The sequence below is a fragment of the Pan troglodytes genome, chromosome 13 (genome assembly GCF_028858775.2).
Source record: "Pan troglodytes isolate AG18354 chromosome 13, NHGRI_mPanTro3-v2.0_pri, whole genome shotgun sequence".
NCBI classification, from domain to species: Eukaryota; Metazoa; Chordata; class Mammalia; order Primates; family Hominidae; genus Pan; species Pan troglodytes.
Window position 1 is genome coordinate 36,274,311 of NC_072411.2, and position 14,502 is coordinate 36,288,812.

Below are 14,502 nucleotides of genomic sequence, written 5' to 3' on the forward strand. Positions count from 1 at the left end.
TAATAATTGTTTATATTAAGCTTTCCCTGTTCAAATTAGTATGTTTTCCATCTGCTCATTGAACCCTAACTGATAGAACAAACCTTACCAAAAAAAAAATCAGGAAAAATTGTGGAAGACTCAGAAATGGGCAAAACAGATTAAAATCTAATGCAACCTTCTAGGTTATCTGTGTCTTTCATTTTCTTTGGACTGATTTACATTTTGGCAAGTTATAGGAAAGTGATAGTAATGGAAATGGTTCTTGTTCATAGAATGGCACATGAATTTTGCCCAGTAGAGGTATTATTGATCCCTCCCAAAAAGCATTTTATATATTAACAGATTGGCATTCCTGATTGCCTACACACATGTGTGTTTCGTATTCTTTGGACCTGTTTTAACATCTTTCTGGTTCCTGCATTAATTAATCAGCTAAATAAGATCTTTGGCGTGTTTATTTTATATTTGTAAAAGTCATAGTTTTATGTTTTAAAATATTCTATAACTGATAAGGAGCTTACAGGATATGCCCATATATGTTAAAAATGCCACAGAAAATGGAGATATGAATTGTTAGAAAAATGATTTAAATGCATTTTAATGCTTTATAACTGGACAGACATGGATGAAATCATCTTATGAACTAAAAAGAAAAAGTATCACTATTATGTATCGAAAACAGAACATTCATAACATACCCACAGAATGGGAGAAAATATTTGCAAATAATATCTGGTAAGAGACCCGTATTTAGAATATGTGAATAACTCCTACAACTCAGTGACAAAGACAGATGAGCCAATTAATAAATGAGCAAAGGATCTGAACAGATATTTCCCCCAAAAGAAAAACAAATAATCAGTAAGTACATGAAAAGATAAGATGCTCACTCTCTTTAGTCAGCAGGAAAATGGAAATCAAAACCACAATGAAATAGCACTTTACATCTGTTAGGATGGCTGTCATCAAAAAGACAGATGGGAAAGATGGGGAAAGTGAAGGATAGGGAGAGATTTACTAAAACAGCAGCCCCCAAACTTTTTGGCACCAGGGACTGGTTTCATGGCGGATAATTTTTCCACAGATGAAGGGATTGTTTTGGGATGAAACTGTTCCACCTCAGATCATCAGGCATTAGATTCTCATAAGGAGTGTGCAACCTGGATCCCTCACATGCACAGTTCACAACAGGGTTTGTGCTCCTATGAGAATCTAATGCAACCGCTGATATGACAGGAGGTGGAGCTCAGGTGGTAATGCTCACTTGCTGGCTGCTTGCCTCCTGCTGTGTGGCCCAGTTCCTAACAGGCCAAGGACTGGTACTGGTCCACTGCCTGGGGGTTGGGGACCCCTGTGTTAAAGGATACCAAATTACAGCTAGATAGGTGAAATAAGTTCTAGTGTTTCGTACCACTGTAGGATGACTATAGTTAGCCATGATATATAGTTTCAAATAGGATATTGAACCTTGCCAACACAAATTGTAAATGTTTGAGATGATGGCTATGCAATTACCCTAATCTGCTCTTTATACATTCTATGTATTAAAACATCACTATGTACCCCTTGACTATGTACAATTATTTGTCAATTTAAAAAATTGTTAAAGAGACAAATAAGTGTTGGCAAGAATATGGTGAAATTGGAACCTTCATACACTGGTGGTAGGAATGTAAAATGGTGTAGCTACTGTGGAAAACATTTTAGCAGTTCCTCAAAATGTTAAATACAGAGTTATCATATGACCCAGTAATTCTACTCCTAGGTATATACTCAAGGGGAATGAAAACACACACACACACACACACACACACCCATCAAGTCATACACAAATGCTCATAGCAGTTTTATTCATAATAGTATCAATTGATGAATAGATCAACAAAATGTGATGCATCTATTCAATGGAATATTGTTTGGCTGTAAACAAAATGAAGTACTGATATGTGCTACAACATTGGACCTTGTGAAAGAAAGCTGTCAAAGAACACTGCATATTATGATTCTATTTATATCAAGTGTCCAGAATAGGCATATCTATAGAGACACCAAAGTAGAATGAGTGCTTGCTTAGAGCTGGAGTGGGGAGGAGGAGGGGTTAGGAGGTGGTAGCTAAAGGGTGTGGGTTTCTTTTGGGTATGATAAAATGTTATATGAAATTCTCTACAGCCACACTACCTTGAATGTGTCCAATCTGTTCTGATATTGGAAGCTAAGCAGAGTTGAGCCTGGTTGGCACTTATATGGGAGAAAAGTTATAAAGCTGATTGTTGTAATGCTTGTACAACTCTGAGCCCAGTAAAAACCATTATATTGTATATTTTAAATTGGTTAATTGTATGGTATGTGAATTATATTTCAGTAAACTGTTACAAAAAGGGTTTATAACCTAGACAAATAATTATCAAATAAACTGCATTCCTCTGTGGTGGGTGGTAAATGCTTCCTGTGTAGCAATGTACAAATTCCTATGTCAAGATCTTCATAGGCTGTCTTGATGTCTTCTCATGTGGAATTCTTCCTTTCACTTTGGAACACCATTTCTTAAAGAGATTATGGCAAAGTGAAATGATTAGTTGCTTGATTTATTGATGGATGATTTCCCTCATTCACCCTCTGGAGTTCTTTTAATAGAAGTGTTAGAAACCCAGACCCTCTAGAACCTGTGGGGAGCAGCTTGGTTGAGTAGCTCTCTACCCACTGGAGGTATTTGGGGAAAGATGACTGGGTTTGTGGCTGGCTGTGAAAATGATCAGACCAGGGCAGGGCCAAGTGGCTGACATGGCTGAGTAGTGGCTGGTCCTTCTTGCCTGCTGTGCCGAGTTGTCTGTCCCCTGGTACTTTACACCCAGTGAGTTGAGGAAGAAGGAATTACCTCTCTAGACAAAGATCGTTCTGTCTGCAATATATGATATAGTACTATTGCTCTGTGGAAGCTTCAGGCAGCCATCCTCCCTCACAAACCAGCTCCTCCATTTTCCTGTCATGGTGAATGACATGTCACCTTTTCCTCAGCTGCCCAAGCTGGAAGCCTAGTGGTCATTCTATACTCCTCCTCCTCCTCCTCGTCTTCCCTCATTCCTTCCAGTTAGTCATTGCCCACTGTCCTGCTGATTTGACCTCTTACATATTTCTAGCATTTGGTTTCTTATTATGACTGGACTGCCACTACCCTGTTCAGGCCTTTATTGGACTCATTTCTCACCCGGATTTTCATGAGCCACCCTTCAAACCCATCCTCTACACAGCAGCCAATATCAAATATGGTGGCCTCAGCACTGTTAAATGTCTTCAGTGATTTACCTGCCATTTGGTGGTGGTTCTTATTGAACAGGGGAGGAGTTTCAGATCATCTAGGAACCAGAACCCTTTTCAAAGTATTTAGGTGTATATCCTATTCTGGACCCATTAGCTGAAGAGGGGCCTTGGGAAAGGGCTTCTACATCTTGAAAAATCTCCCCAAACAGGACAATACCCAATAAGTAATGCTTAGAAAACAATTTATTTTGAAATAATTTCACAGGAAGTTGTAAAAACAATACAAAGAGACCCACGGACCCATCCTTCCCCAGATTTCATGCTCTGTTACAATACCAAACCAGGAAGTTGATACTAATAGGTTACTGTTTATAGACCACAGACCTATGTAATGTTTTTTTAATGCCCATTTTTCTTGCTAGGTTGGAGTGTGGCACTTCATGCTAACCTGAGATGTTAGATTATTTCTTAACTGGGACACATTTTCATTTAAGAATGGCATGGGTCTTCTTGATTCTGTGGGTGGTGGTGGTTATGGTGTGTCTTGTGTATGTACATGTGTGTGAGATATTGGTGGCAATTACCAGTTTTTCCTTGCAGAGTGAATTATATCCCCAAAGAGTTTGCCAAGAATATATTTGAGTAATGTAATTCTGTCTAGTGACCTAAGGTCATAACTTTCTTAAGTTAAAAAGTTAAAACTGCGACAACAGGTTTTATGCTAGAAGAATAGTATAGACATTGATTCTTCTTGAATCCAAGATTCAGTTAGCTTAAAATGATGTCATCGTGAGTTGTTTTCCAGGTATGTGTAAATCTGACTTTGTTTTTTGTAGATTGTAGAATATAAGGGTACAGGGCTGGTTCTGTGTTTTATTTTGTTTTCTGTACTTGTTTTATTCATAAGTCTAAAATATAATGTCTACCAGGGAATGGCTCTGTGCAATGAATCACAGTGTAATTTTGCTTTGAGAGATGGGGTATTACTATGGGTCATAATGAATTCAGTGGAATGGATTTCAGACTTTTAGGTGCTGACCCAGAAAATTCTTTGAAGTAGCAATCTTTACCAATGCTAGGAATTGGGCTAGTCTGCTTTGCTTCCTCATCAAAACTGATGGACAAGATAGAAAATGCCTTTTTATCAGTTGCAGTAACATTTTGCTGACACTTGGTGCATTTTTTTTATGTGTTTCACACAGATATGCTTACATCCTTTGAGAAAAGGAACTGAAGGGAAGAAAGAAAACCACAGCTGCTTTAGAATAAAACTAGGTCAGCAAAGGCAGATCTTAATGTATTTAGATCAGGCAGAAGGCTAGGTCCTTCCACCTTACTCACAGAGGCCTCTGGGGCTCATTGTAGGAGTCATGAGACTTCTCCAGTAACTCTCATCAAGGATCGGTCACTAGACTAGGCCCTTTGCAAATTTAAACCCTGCAGGTAGACATTTTACAGATAAGGAAACTGGATCTTCATTTCTGTAACTTCAAGAGGGCACAGGGCTGGCTTATGTCAGTGCAGAGATTTTAATCTGAATCTAATTCCCAAGCCTCTCTGCCACACCAGATTGCCTCTCTATTCATGCACAACACTCTAGGTTTGGCTCTGGCTCTCTTGAATAATTCCGAAGCAGACTTCTAAGAGAGGATTGCAAAGGCCAACTTCTTTCACAGCTGAGAAGCTGCCTTCTGAGGTGTATCTCTGAGTGGAGAAATCAGAACACTAGATGCTATGTCCTTTCATGATGGGTAATAATCTCATTAGAGCAGGGAGACTTTGTGGTCTAAAGAGAGAAGGAAACAGTCAGTTGAAAGTTGCTCATGTGTTTCATTTTTCTGTGTTTCTCATACTTTGTTATTGATGTGATGAAGTAGTTGGGGGCTGAGAAGGAAGCCGGGGATTGGGGGCAGGGGTTGGTGGGAGTCAAGACTTACAGGTTCTTCCAAGAGACTCCTAGAGCAGTGATGCCTATAGTTTGCAAGGGCACCACCAGCAACCATCTTTATTAACCAAGGGGGCTACAAGGACTTTTCCCAACAGATATTAAGTAGTTAGTTCACAGAAAGATTTGAATCTCTTCCTTCAAGAAGTTTGAGTCTCAACAGGGAGCAGATCATAAAGCTAAAAGTCAAATGTATGTATATATCAAGAATTATAAGACTATGGGGGTCCATACATAAGACACAGCAATGTGGCTCTGTCCTTCAACTAGGGTGACCAACGGGGACAAGTTTGTTCACCCTACCTTGACAGTCTTTGTGGCCCTGGGCAAGTCACTTAGGCTTTCTGGATTCTGAGGCCTGCTTCTCTCTCACCAGGTGCTTTTAAATTCCCTTCGTTTCTTGGGATTAGCAATAAGGTGTGACTAAGTCACAAGCTTGTGTTGGGTGGTGAATGAGGGCTGGAAGCCAGTGCTCAGAATCCTTTGAAAGTGATTAGCAGAAGTCAGTATTTGAGAACAATACCAGCTGATGTTTAGAAAGTCCAGAATAGTTGAGCAATTAGGAGAAAGTAACAGACACCTGTCATGAGGTGGACTGAGCAGGTGAGTGAGATTGTAAACTGCCTTCAATTCAAGGTCTTGTATATTTGCCTCAGTCTTTTTATAAGACTCCCCAACTTCAAGTGCTTAGGGTGGTGGTTGTAAGGAAGGTTGCAGATGCGTTTTATTTGGACCACCAGAATTTTTTTTTTAATCTAAATTAGCACCAGCATTTAAAAATACACAGATTTGACCAAAACTCTGGGTTTCTGGCTTCTTTGGAAAATTGGAAGATCTAGCTAACCCAGGCTGTCTTAGCTCAAGTTGTCTGGTGGTTAGAGCTGAGAAGTGGCTGCCCTATCAGAGGGGTGCCTGGTCTTTGGTTCAACACAGCCCCTGTCTCCCCTGCCATGCTCCCCGACCTCATACCTGTTTCTCTTCCCTCAGTACCCTTCTACCCACTTATCTGCCTGGGAAGGTGGTTATCTTAGATCAATAGTTCTCAACTCTGACTGCACCTTAGAGTCTCTTGGGATTGCTTTAAATTATACTGCTTTCCTGGCCCTGTGTAGACCAATTGAATTATGATCTTGGGGAGGGCTACCATTTGTATTTAAAACGTCTTCCAACATGATCGTGATACCCAGTGAGGGTTGAGAAACTAGTACCTCAGCTTGATCCTTGGGTGGGTTTTGATGGAGAGAGAGAAGAGCCACAGAGCAGAGGAATTGAGGAAAATAACCTAATCCAATCGACAGGGCCGGTAACACCATGAGCTAAATGTTAACTGAACACCCTGGGAAAAATCAGGGCACTTTAAAAAAATGAATATCCAAATGGTGTATTCATGGCACGTTTTGCTAAGGTATTAATAAACTCTCCCCACCCCAGATCCTGCTGTACTGCTGTAGGGATTTAAATCATTGTAATAATAATAGGGGTTTTTTTTTTTTTTGCATGGAGTGATTATAAAAGTATTTTTAATGGGCTTATAAATCTAGTGGTCATGAGAGGCAAGTGACATAGATTTAGTGTATTTGAGGCAAGGGATAAAAGGGGGGAGGGGGCACAGTCAAATTAGCTTTGGTTTTCTGTTTTGCATAATGACTTCATTCATCTATAATTCTCACTGTAACTCAGTTTCTGTCTTGCTCCCCCTCCCCTTCCTACCATGATCACATTCTAGGCTGTGAGTGTCATCATTCTGAAGTAGTGAAAACATCCAAGTAGCTGGAAAATACAGACCTGTTTTTCTCAGTTAAGTTGAAAATGGAAGAGCCTCAGACACCACCTATTTCTGCTGCTTAATTTTATGGGCATACAAAACCAAAGTTTTGAGATGTGGCTTGTTCAAAGCTCTGCCTCTAGCCCTGTAACTCTGCGCAGTGTTCAGAGTTGTTCTTCACGGGTCCCATGACTGCAGAGAAAGCTTGGAGCTTGCAGGCAGTGGTTCCAGGAACTTCTTTTTCTTCAGCTTTTATTCCTGGTGTTTAGCCTGGACCTTGAGATTAGTTGGAGAGATATGAAGGGATGAGACCCAGTTTAGGCCACAGGATCTCCATGAAACCTCTTGAGGCTTCTCTGCAGCCCAAAAGAGTCTCTGATATGGTTTGGCTGCGTCCCTACCCAAATCTCATCTTAGTAGTTCCCATAATTCACACGTGTCGTGGGAGGTAATTTAATCACAGAGGCGGTTACCCTTATGCTGTCCTCGTGATAGTGAGTTCTTACAAGATCTAATGGTTTTATAGGGACCTTCCCCCGCCTTTTGCTTGGCACTTCTTGCTGCCACCATGTGAAGAAGGACATGTTTGCTTCCCCTTCCCTGAGGCCTTGGCAGCCATGCTGAACTGTGAGTCAAACCTCTTTCCTTTATAAATTACCCAGTCTCTGGTATGTCTTTATTAGCAGTGTGAGAACAGACTAATACAGGGACACGCCAATAGGGCCCCTGATTTCAGCATGTTCTGGCTGCTCTGTGGGAGTGGTGGTGGGTGTGTGCATGGTTGGAGGATGTTTCTAAGTGCAGGGACTCTGTCTTGTACCCTCGGTGTTTTCTCCTCAAAACTTTAGCATCATTGGGAGCACCCAGTAAGCCCCTTCCATGAATATTTGTCTGATGAGGTTGCAACTCTCTAGTTGGCCTCTTATCACCCTTTTATATAGTTTTCATCCTGTGGAAGATACTCTAATGTCACTTTAATATAATTGCAAGAGAAAAATAGTAAGATTTGATATCTTTCTAAACTAACAAATGTGCTAGTAATCTCTCCTTTTCCTCAGGATAGCCTTTGCAAGTTTGAGGTAGGTAGGATAGGTAGGTTATGTAGAAGGAGTGTATGTGTATGTGTGTGTGTGTGTGTGTGCGTGTGTGTGAATTTTTACCCTCTTGTTCTGTACTTGGCTGCTGAGCCCTAAAAGAATTGTTTTGCTCACTGCCTAAATTTTACTTGTGCCTCCTAATGTCTTTGAAATTAAGTCCCTCGTGTGAGACTTCCCACTCAGCCATTCTGGATTCTACTCTCTGTCATGGGAGGCAAGACACCTCCTAGCAGAGATGCTCCACTGGCTGGGGGAAGGATATAAGTAAATGTTTGCAGAATAATCTGGGAAGTTTTCTTTTTAAATTTCCAGATATAAACCAAACCTGCAATGACAAAAGCAGTACTGGGGGAGGAGGATAAAGGAGAAACTGCTTTTTGAAACATTCCCCAGGTGGGAATTCATAATACCTACCTGGCTCATTTGAAAATAGCTGACTAGCAGAGTTTCCTGGATGAAATGGGGCGGAAAGCCTATCACTCAAAGGAACTCAACTTTTATAAATGATTTAATTCTTTTTTTTTTTTTGAGATGGAGTCTTGCTCTGTCGCCCAGGTTGGAGTGCAGTTTTTGTTTTTGTTTTTTTTTGAGATGGAGTCTTGCTCTGTCACTCAGGTTGGAGTGCAGTGGTGCAATCTTGGCTCACCGCAGCCTCTGCCTCCTGGGTTCAAGCAATTCTCCTGCCTCAGCCTCCTGAGTAGCTGGGATTACAGACGTGTGCTACCACGCTCAGCTAATTTTTGTATTTTTAGTAGAGATGGTGTTTCACCATGTTGGCCAGGCTGATCTCCAACTCCTGACCTTGTGATCCGCCCACCTTGACCTCCCAAAGTGCTGGGATTACAGGCGTGAGCCACCACGCCTGGCCTCCTTTTTTTTTTTTTTTTCTAGACTTGTTCCATTTATTCATTTCATAAGTTTGGAGACCTTCTAAGCGTGAAGCTCTCTGAGAGGTACTGAGGCACTAGAGAACACTGATTAAAGAGCCTGATGCCCAGTCTACAACAGCTGTACTACCTGGTAGCTGTGTGACATTGAACAGATTGCTTAGTTCTTTGTGCCTCAATTTTCCCTACTCTGAATGGAGATGGTTAGTACCTACTTCACAGGCTTAGAGTAAGCATTGGAAGAGAGAAAGTCTGTTAAGGATCACGGTCCATAATTGTTAGATTTTCTTATAGTGGTAATTAAGATCATCTTACCTTCATAGAGCATAAAGTTAGGTGGAAACATAAAGGAGAGGTTCAGAGGAGAAGCAATGTGATAGCAAATGACACATGTGGCCTTTGACCTTATCTGTGCTTTCCCCACCTCGTCATGTCTTGTTTATGTATCCTTGTCAGGAGTTCAGCTATAAGACTTTTCTGGGATCATCCCGCAAATCTGTATTACATCCTGTTTAGGAAAGATGTGGTGTCATTGTGCGATGCTTCCAGGCAGTTCTGAGATATATAAGGCTGTTGCCCTGATGAAATATGGCCCTAGGCCAAGCGTGGTGGCTCACGCCTATAATCCCAGCACTTTGGGAGGCTGAGATGGGCAGATCAGCTGAGGTCAGGAGTTCAAGACCAGCCTGGCCAACATGATGAAACCCTGTCTCTACTAAAAATACAAAATTAGCCAGGCATGGTGGTGCATGCCTGTAATCCCAGCTACTGGGGAGGCTGAGGTGGGAGAATCGCTGGAACCCAGGAGGTGGAGGTTGCGGTGAGCCGAGATCATGCCACTACTGTATTCCAGCCTGGGCGACAAGAGGGAAACTCTGTCTCAAAAACAAACAACAACAAAAAAAGAAATATTGCCCTAAACGTGTTTTATTTATTTATTTATTTTTGTTTTGAGACAGAGTCTTGCTCTGTCACCCAGGCTGGAGTGCAGTGGCGCCATCTCACCTCACTGCAACGTCTGACTCTCAGCTTCAAGCGATTCTCCTGCCTCAGCCTCCCGAGTAGCTGGGACTACAGGCACATGCCACCACACCTGGCTAATTTTTTGTATTTTTCGTAGAGGCAGGGGTTCACCGTGTTAGCCAGGATGGTCTCGATCTCCTGACCTCATGATCCACCCACCTCAGCCTCCCAAAGTGCTGGGATTACAGGCGCGAGCCACCGCGCCCAGCCCTGTTCTTTTCTGCTCTATATATCTTGGGGTTTCCCCCTCAGTATTATCAATTACTTTTTGGGGCTGTCACCTTTGTTGGGGAGCTCCCTCATTCTTCTTAAATTCCTAATCTGATTACTACTAGAATAGAACCAAAGGTTACCAGAGAAACCAAATAACCAGACTTGTTAAATCAATAACCTTGATTTATGCAAATCACTTAATAGTCTGAGCTGTCTTAAGGAAAGACTGTTGACATCCTTCTTACCTACCCTCTGACTCCCTCTTCCACTTCTAATGACCCTGTAATGACATTGAGCCCACCTGGGTAGTCTAGACTCTTTTTCCCCTTTTAAGGTCAGCTGATTAACCTTAATTCCACCTAATACCTTGATTTCCCTTTGCCATGTATGTCCTGGGGATGAGGATGTGGATGGATCTAGGGGGGCCGGTATTCTGCCTACCATAGCTATCTTGCTCTTTTTGTTTATAATTATGATATGTTCCAAAAAGGAGTAAAACGTAATACAAGAAGATAAAAATACATTTACCATTAAGTAAGAAAAAAGACAAGGAGAAGAGAGTAGGAAAATGAGTCAGGAGTGGGATTTATACAAAAAATTAGTGAGTCCACTTTACTTCTGGAAGTGGATGGTGAGCTTTTCTTGCCAGCCTTCTTGAAGAGGGAAGCACTGTCAGTTATGTTGTAGTGTGTCGATCTAGTAAAATCCAACTGGTTGTTCAGATACCTAGATGAATATTCTTGATATGAAGATGAAAAAAAATTTCTTCCGAAGTCTTCATGGATACATAAAGTGTATAATGAGCAAAACCTTTGACATGTTTACAGTAAACCCAATGGTGTGTTTCACCTGGCCTTTCTCTTCTTTCGTTTACTGCTTTATATTTAAGGTCAAATACGCATTCTTTGAAGATCTCTTGTAAGACATGTGGTCCAGGGTCAGGCCAAATGCGGGAATTTGGAACAGCTGGAGCAGTGATTCCCATCTGGTGGCTCTCACCCCCTAGGGATTTTTGAGGGTGCCCTGAGCTTTCATTCTAAAATGAAAGTGATTTTTTTTTTTTTTTTTTTTTTTTTACTATTTGTATGTTTGAAGGACATAAAGTATGTATTTACGTATATAATCTCTGATTTCCCCTTAAGACGGAAGAGTGAAAGCCTACCAGTATTTATTAAGAGCTTGGATATGGTGGTTAGTTGTAGTCAGAAGAGTGATCTGCACTAGCAGTCTGTGAGGTTTTGGACCATTATATGTTGCATTATAATAAAAAAAATTTATGTTCTTAATGGAGTGTTGTTTAAAGACAGGATGCATTAGGAAAAGTTAAATTGAAGTATAAATTATTGAGGAGTATATGAGAATTCTGTTGATTTTCCTCGTGCTATTTTCCCTGTAGTCAAAAGTTGCATTCATCTGAAATCTTTTGGCATATCTGATAGTATTTTTTTAAAAATCAATATTTAGAAATAGAAAATATTATGACTGTTATAGTCATTTTGTCTTTTAATTTATTAGGACTAAAGATTCATACACCTGCAGTGTGTTATTTGTTGAGAAATGCTTTCAAATAGCGGCTGGAAAACCATCTGTCTTAGCCTGATATTTAGAAACACAACTGGAAAAAATATATAAAAATAAACTTTCAAGGTATTGGAGATGGCAGTTAATCACATCCTTCCTCCCTTCTGGATTCTGAACTAGAGGAAACAGAAGAAGCTAGACAAAAATTAAAATACAGTACCAGTTTTATTAGTGTAAAGCGAAGTTGGGAGATGTGTTTTGGATGTAAGACTTCCTTATCCACCCTAAATGTAATCTTCATAGCCACCCAGGTGATGGCTGAGCATCTGTGGGTGGGCTCTGCCCATATAACCCATGGGAGCAGGAACAGAGAGTGTGTCCAGCAGCCTGTTCAAGCTGAAATCCTGTCCTTCCCCCTCTGGGAGAACTGTGAGTACCCCAAAGAAGGAGCAGACATAATTCCCCACTATGGTTTCTTCCTGGGAAATGGGGTGAACATTCTGCCGGAAAACATGTTCAAAGGAAGCAATGAGTTCTCTTATAAACTCTTTGATTTGTTTTGAAGTCCAGATGTAAGAAATGCAAACATGGGACATTTTGTCTAATTGGGGGTTGTAAGTAGATTGCTCTCTGTTTTGAATATGCATTTGGTCCCCACACCAAATATGTACTAACAAGTATATAAATTCAGAATGAATTTTATTGACAAATTATACTTTTTTACCGACATAATTAAGTTAAATGCTGTGTATTACAGGTTAAATGGGCAAATGGTAATTTGCCATTAATCATTTGGAACATTAGCAAAGATGGTATCAAAATGAACTTCATAAACTTTCAATACCTTGTTTCAGAAATGGATTATGACTTTAATATCCTATCTTTCTCATATATATGTAAACACTGAGAAATGACTGAAAAGTTCCTAAGGGGTGGAAGTGTGTGTGTGTATGAGTGAGAGAGATCATATATTACTGTTAAAAGCCTCACAGGTCATACATAAGAGGTTGGGCAAAGCCGACCTAGAGCAATGGATGGATTGTGTATCCCTTAAGTCATCATTCAAATACAATTTCTTTCAACCAAACTTAGATTTCAGGGGCTGTGAAGTCACCGAAGTACCCTGGAAAATATCGGAATTAGAATCATTTCCAGAAACTTTTAACTATTGGTTGAAATACTCTTATGCAGAATGAAGGGACCTAATGAGCATGCTTATCTCAGTTGAAGGCTATTTCACTTTGAAGTCAACTGGGAAAGTACTTGTGATTGCAAAGCACTTGTTCTAAAGAGAGCACTTTGGATTATAAAACAACAAAAACTCAAACCCCCACGATGTTGAACTTTGAGCAGTGCAAGGTGTGTGTTGGGTAGCTGCATAAGGCGCTTTGCTGTGTGGAATTACTGCTTTATCAGAGTTAGATGTTTGGAAAACATGTATCCAAACTGTGTCTTCATTTTTAACCTGATGGATCAAAATGTTTGCTTTTTGTCAGCAACTAGAAAGTAGGACCAGTTGTCCTATAAGGACTCCTAGTTCACAGTGATTAAACTATGCCATTTATGTATATAATGCTCATCTCAGCTGGATATGTGTCAGTAGGATGTACATCCAGCTTATTCAAAAGTAATATAAGTTCCGTACGTGTTATGAAAAGGAGAATTGTGCCATGTTCTCTGTTATCCTCCACTGGAAATTAGGATCTGATCTGCCCCTGCTCTTACTATCCTAGATAAGGTAAAAAGCAGTGCTTCTCATGTGAAAACAAGTAACCTTGCAGTCTGGTTATAAACACCAATTGATTCTATTGTTTTGGGATTGGGCCTAAGATTCTGCATTTTTAACAACCTGCCAGATCATTTCAGTGCTACCTTTCCATAGATGAGAGTTCGAGTAGCAATGTTACAGAGGTGCTAGTTGCTAAAAGCATTGTAGACATCGAGGCTTTTAGGCTAGCCTCAAATCATTTCTCATCTTTGGAGCCAAATGCCCAGGAGAGGTTAATAAAAGCTGTATTAGTTCAGCATTATTCTCTACAAGTCCTTCCATAGTGTGGGATGATCTAACAAGGCTCTGTGGTAGACTAGCTATTGAAAGTCTGGCTATTCAGGCAGGGCATTGGCCTAAGGCCAGTTTGTGATTCCTTTAAGGAGAAAACAAGCCTACCTTGGCAGATGAATTATCTAGTAAGCCAGTGACTCTACATTTGTGGGGTGGGAGAAGAGCAGAGAGCTTACCTCTTAAAATTCTAGAATGGATCACATTTTGGGTTTCACTAGATAGGGCCAATAGAGTTGTTATAGAATGTCTTTTAAATGTTCTCATGCCTGGCTGTGTATTAAAATCATCTAAGCAGCTTAAAATAAAAATACCTCTGCTTGGGCCACACCTCAGACAAAGTAAATCAAAATCTTTGGGTGTGATAGCTGGGCATCTCTATTTTTTAAAGAGCAGCCCAGGTGATTCTATGTACATCATGGTTGGGAGGTCCTGGTTTAGTCAGTCCTAAGCTCTGAGGGCAAGAAACTCTCCTGAGAAGCTCCATTTTTAACTTGAGCTGGTTTATCATTTGTGCAAACTGAGGGTTTGTGACCAGAAACCAGTCAGGCTGACCCAAGTTATTTGCAGTGTTTGGGAGAGTTGACCTTGGTGTATACATTAAGGAACTAGTGAACTTATCAGCCAGCATCTAACCAATGATTTCTTCCCTAAGAAAATTCAGACCTTGACTTTTATGACTCTGGGTCTGTTAAAGCTTAGGGCTGTGCGATTGAGTGGCTTGACTACTGTAACCTTATTTTAGAAGTGAT

General features: G+C 40.6%; 1 protein-coding gene across 7 annotated transcripts in view; it reads left to right on the plus strand.

Annotated features, from left to right (window-relative positions):
- MGAT5 (alpha-1,6-mannosylglycoprotein 6-beta-N-acetylglucosaminyltransferase) overlaps window positions 1-14,502 on the plus strand; it is a 330,522-nt gene that overhangs the window by 104,670 nt on the left and 211,350 nt on the right. Inside the window, exon 1 of one of the 7 annotated variants that reach the window (XM_063791118.1) lies at window positions 7,477-7,577. The exons of the other annotated variants lie outside the window; for them this stretch is intronic. The gene's annotated coding sequence lies outside the window, so the exon portion shown is untranslated. Of the gene's footprint in view, window positions 1-7,476; window positions 7,578-14,502 lie in introns of those variants that run through there. 7 annotated transcript variants of the gene reach the window in all.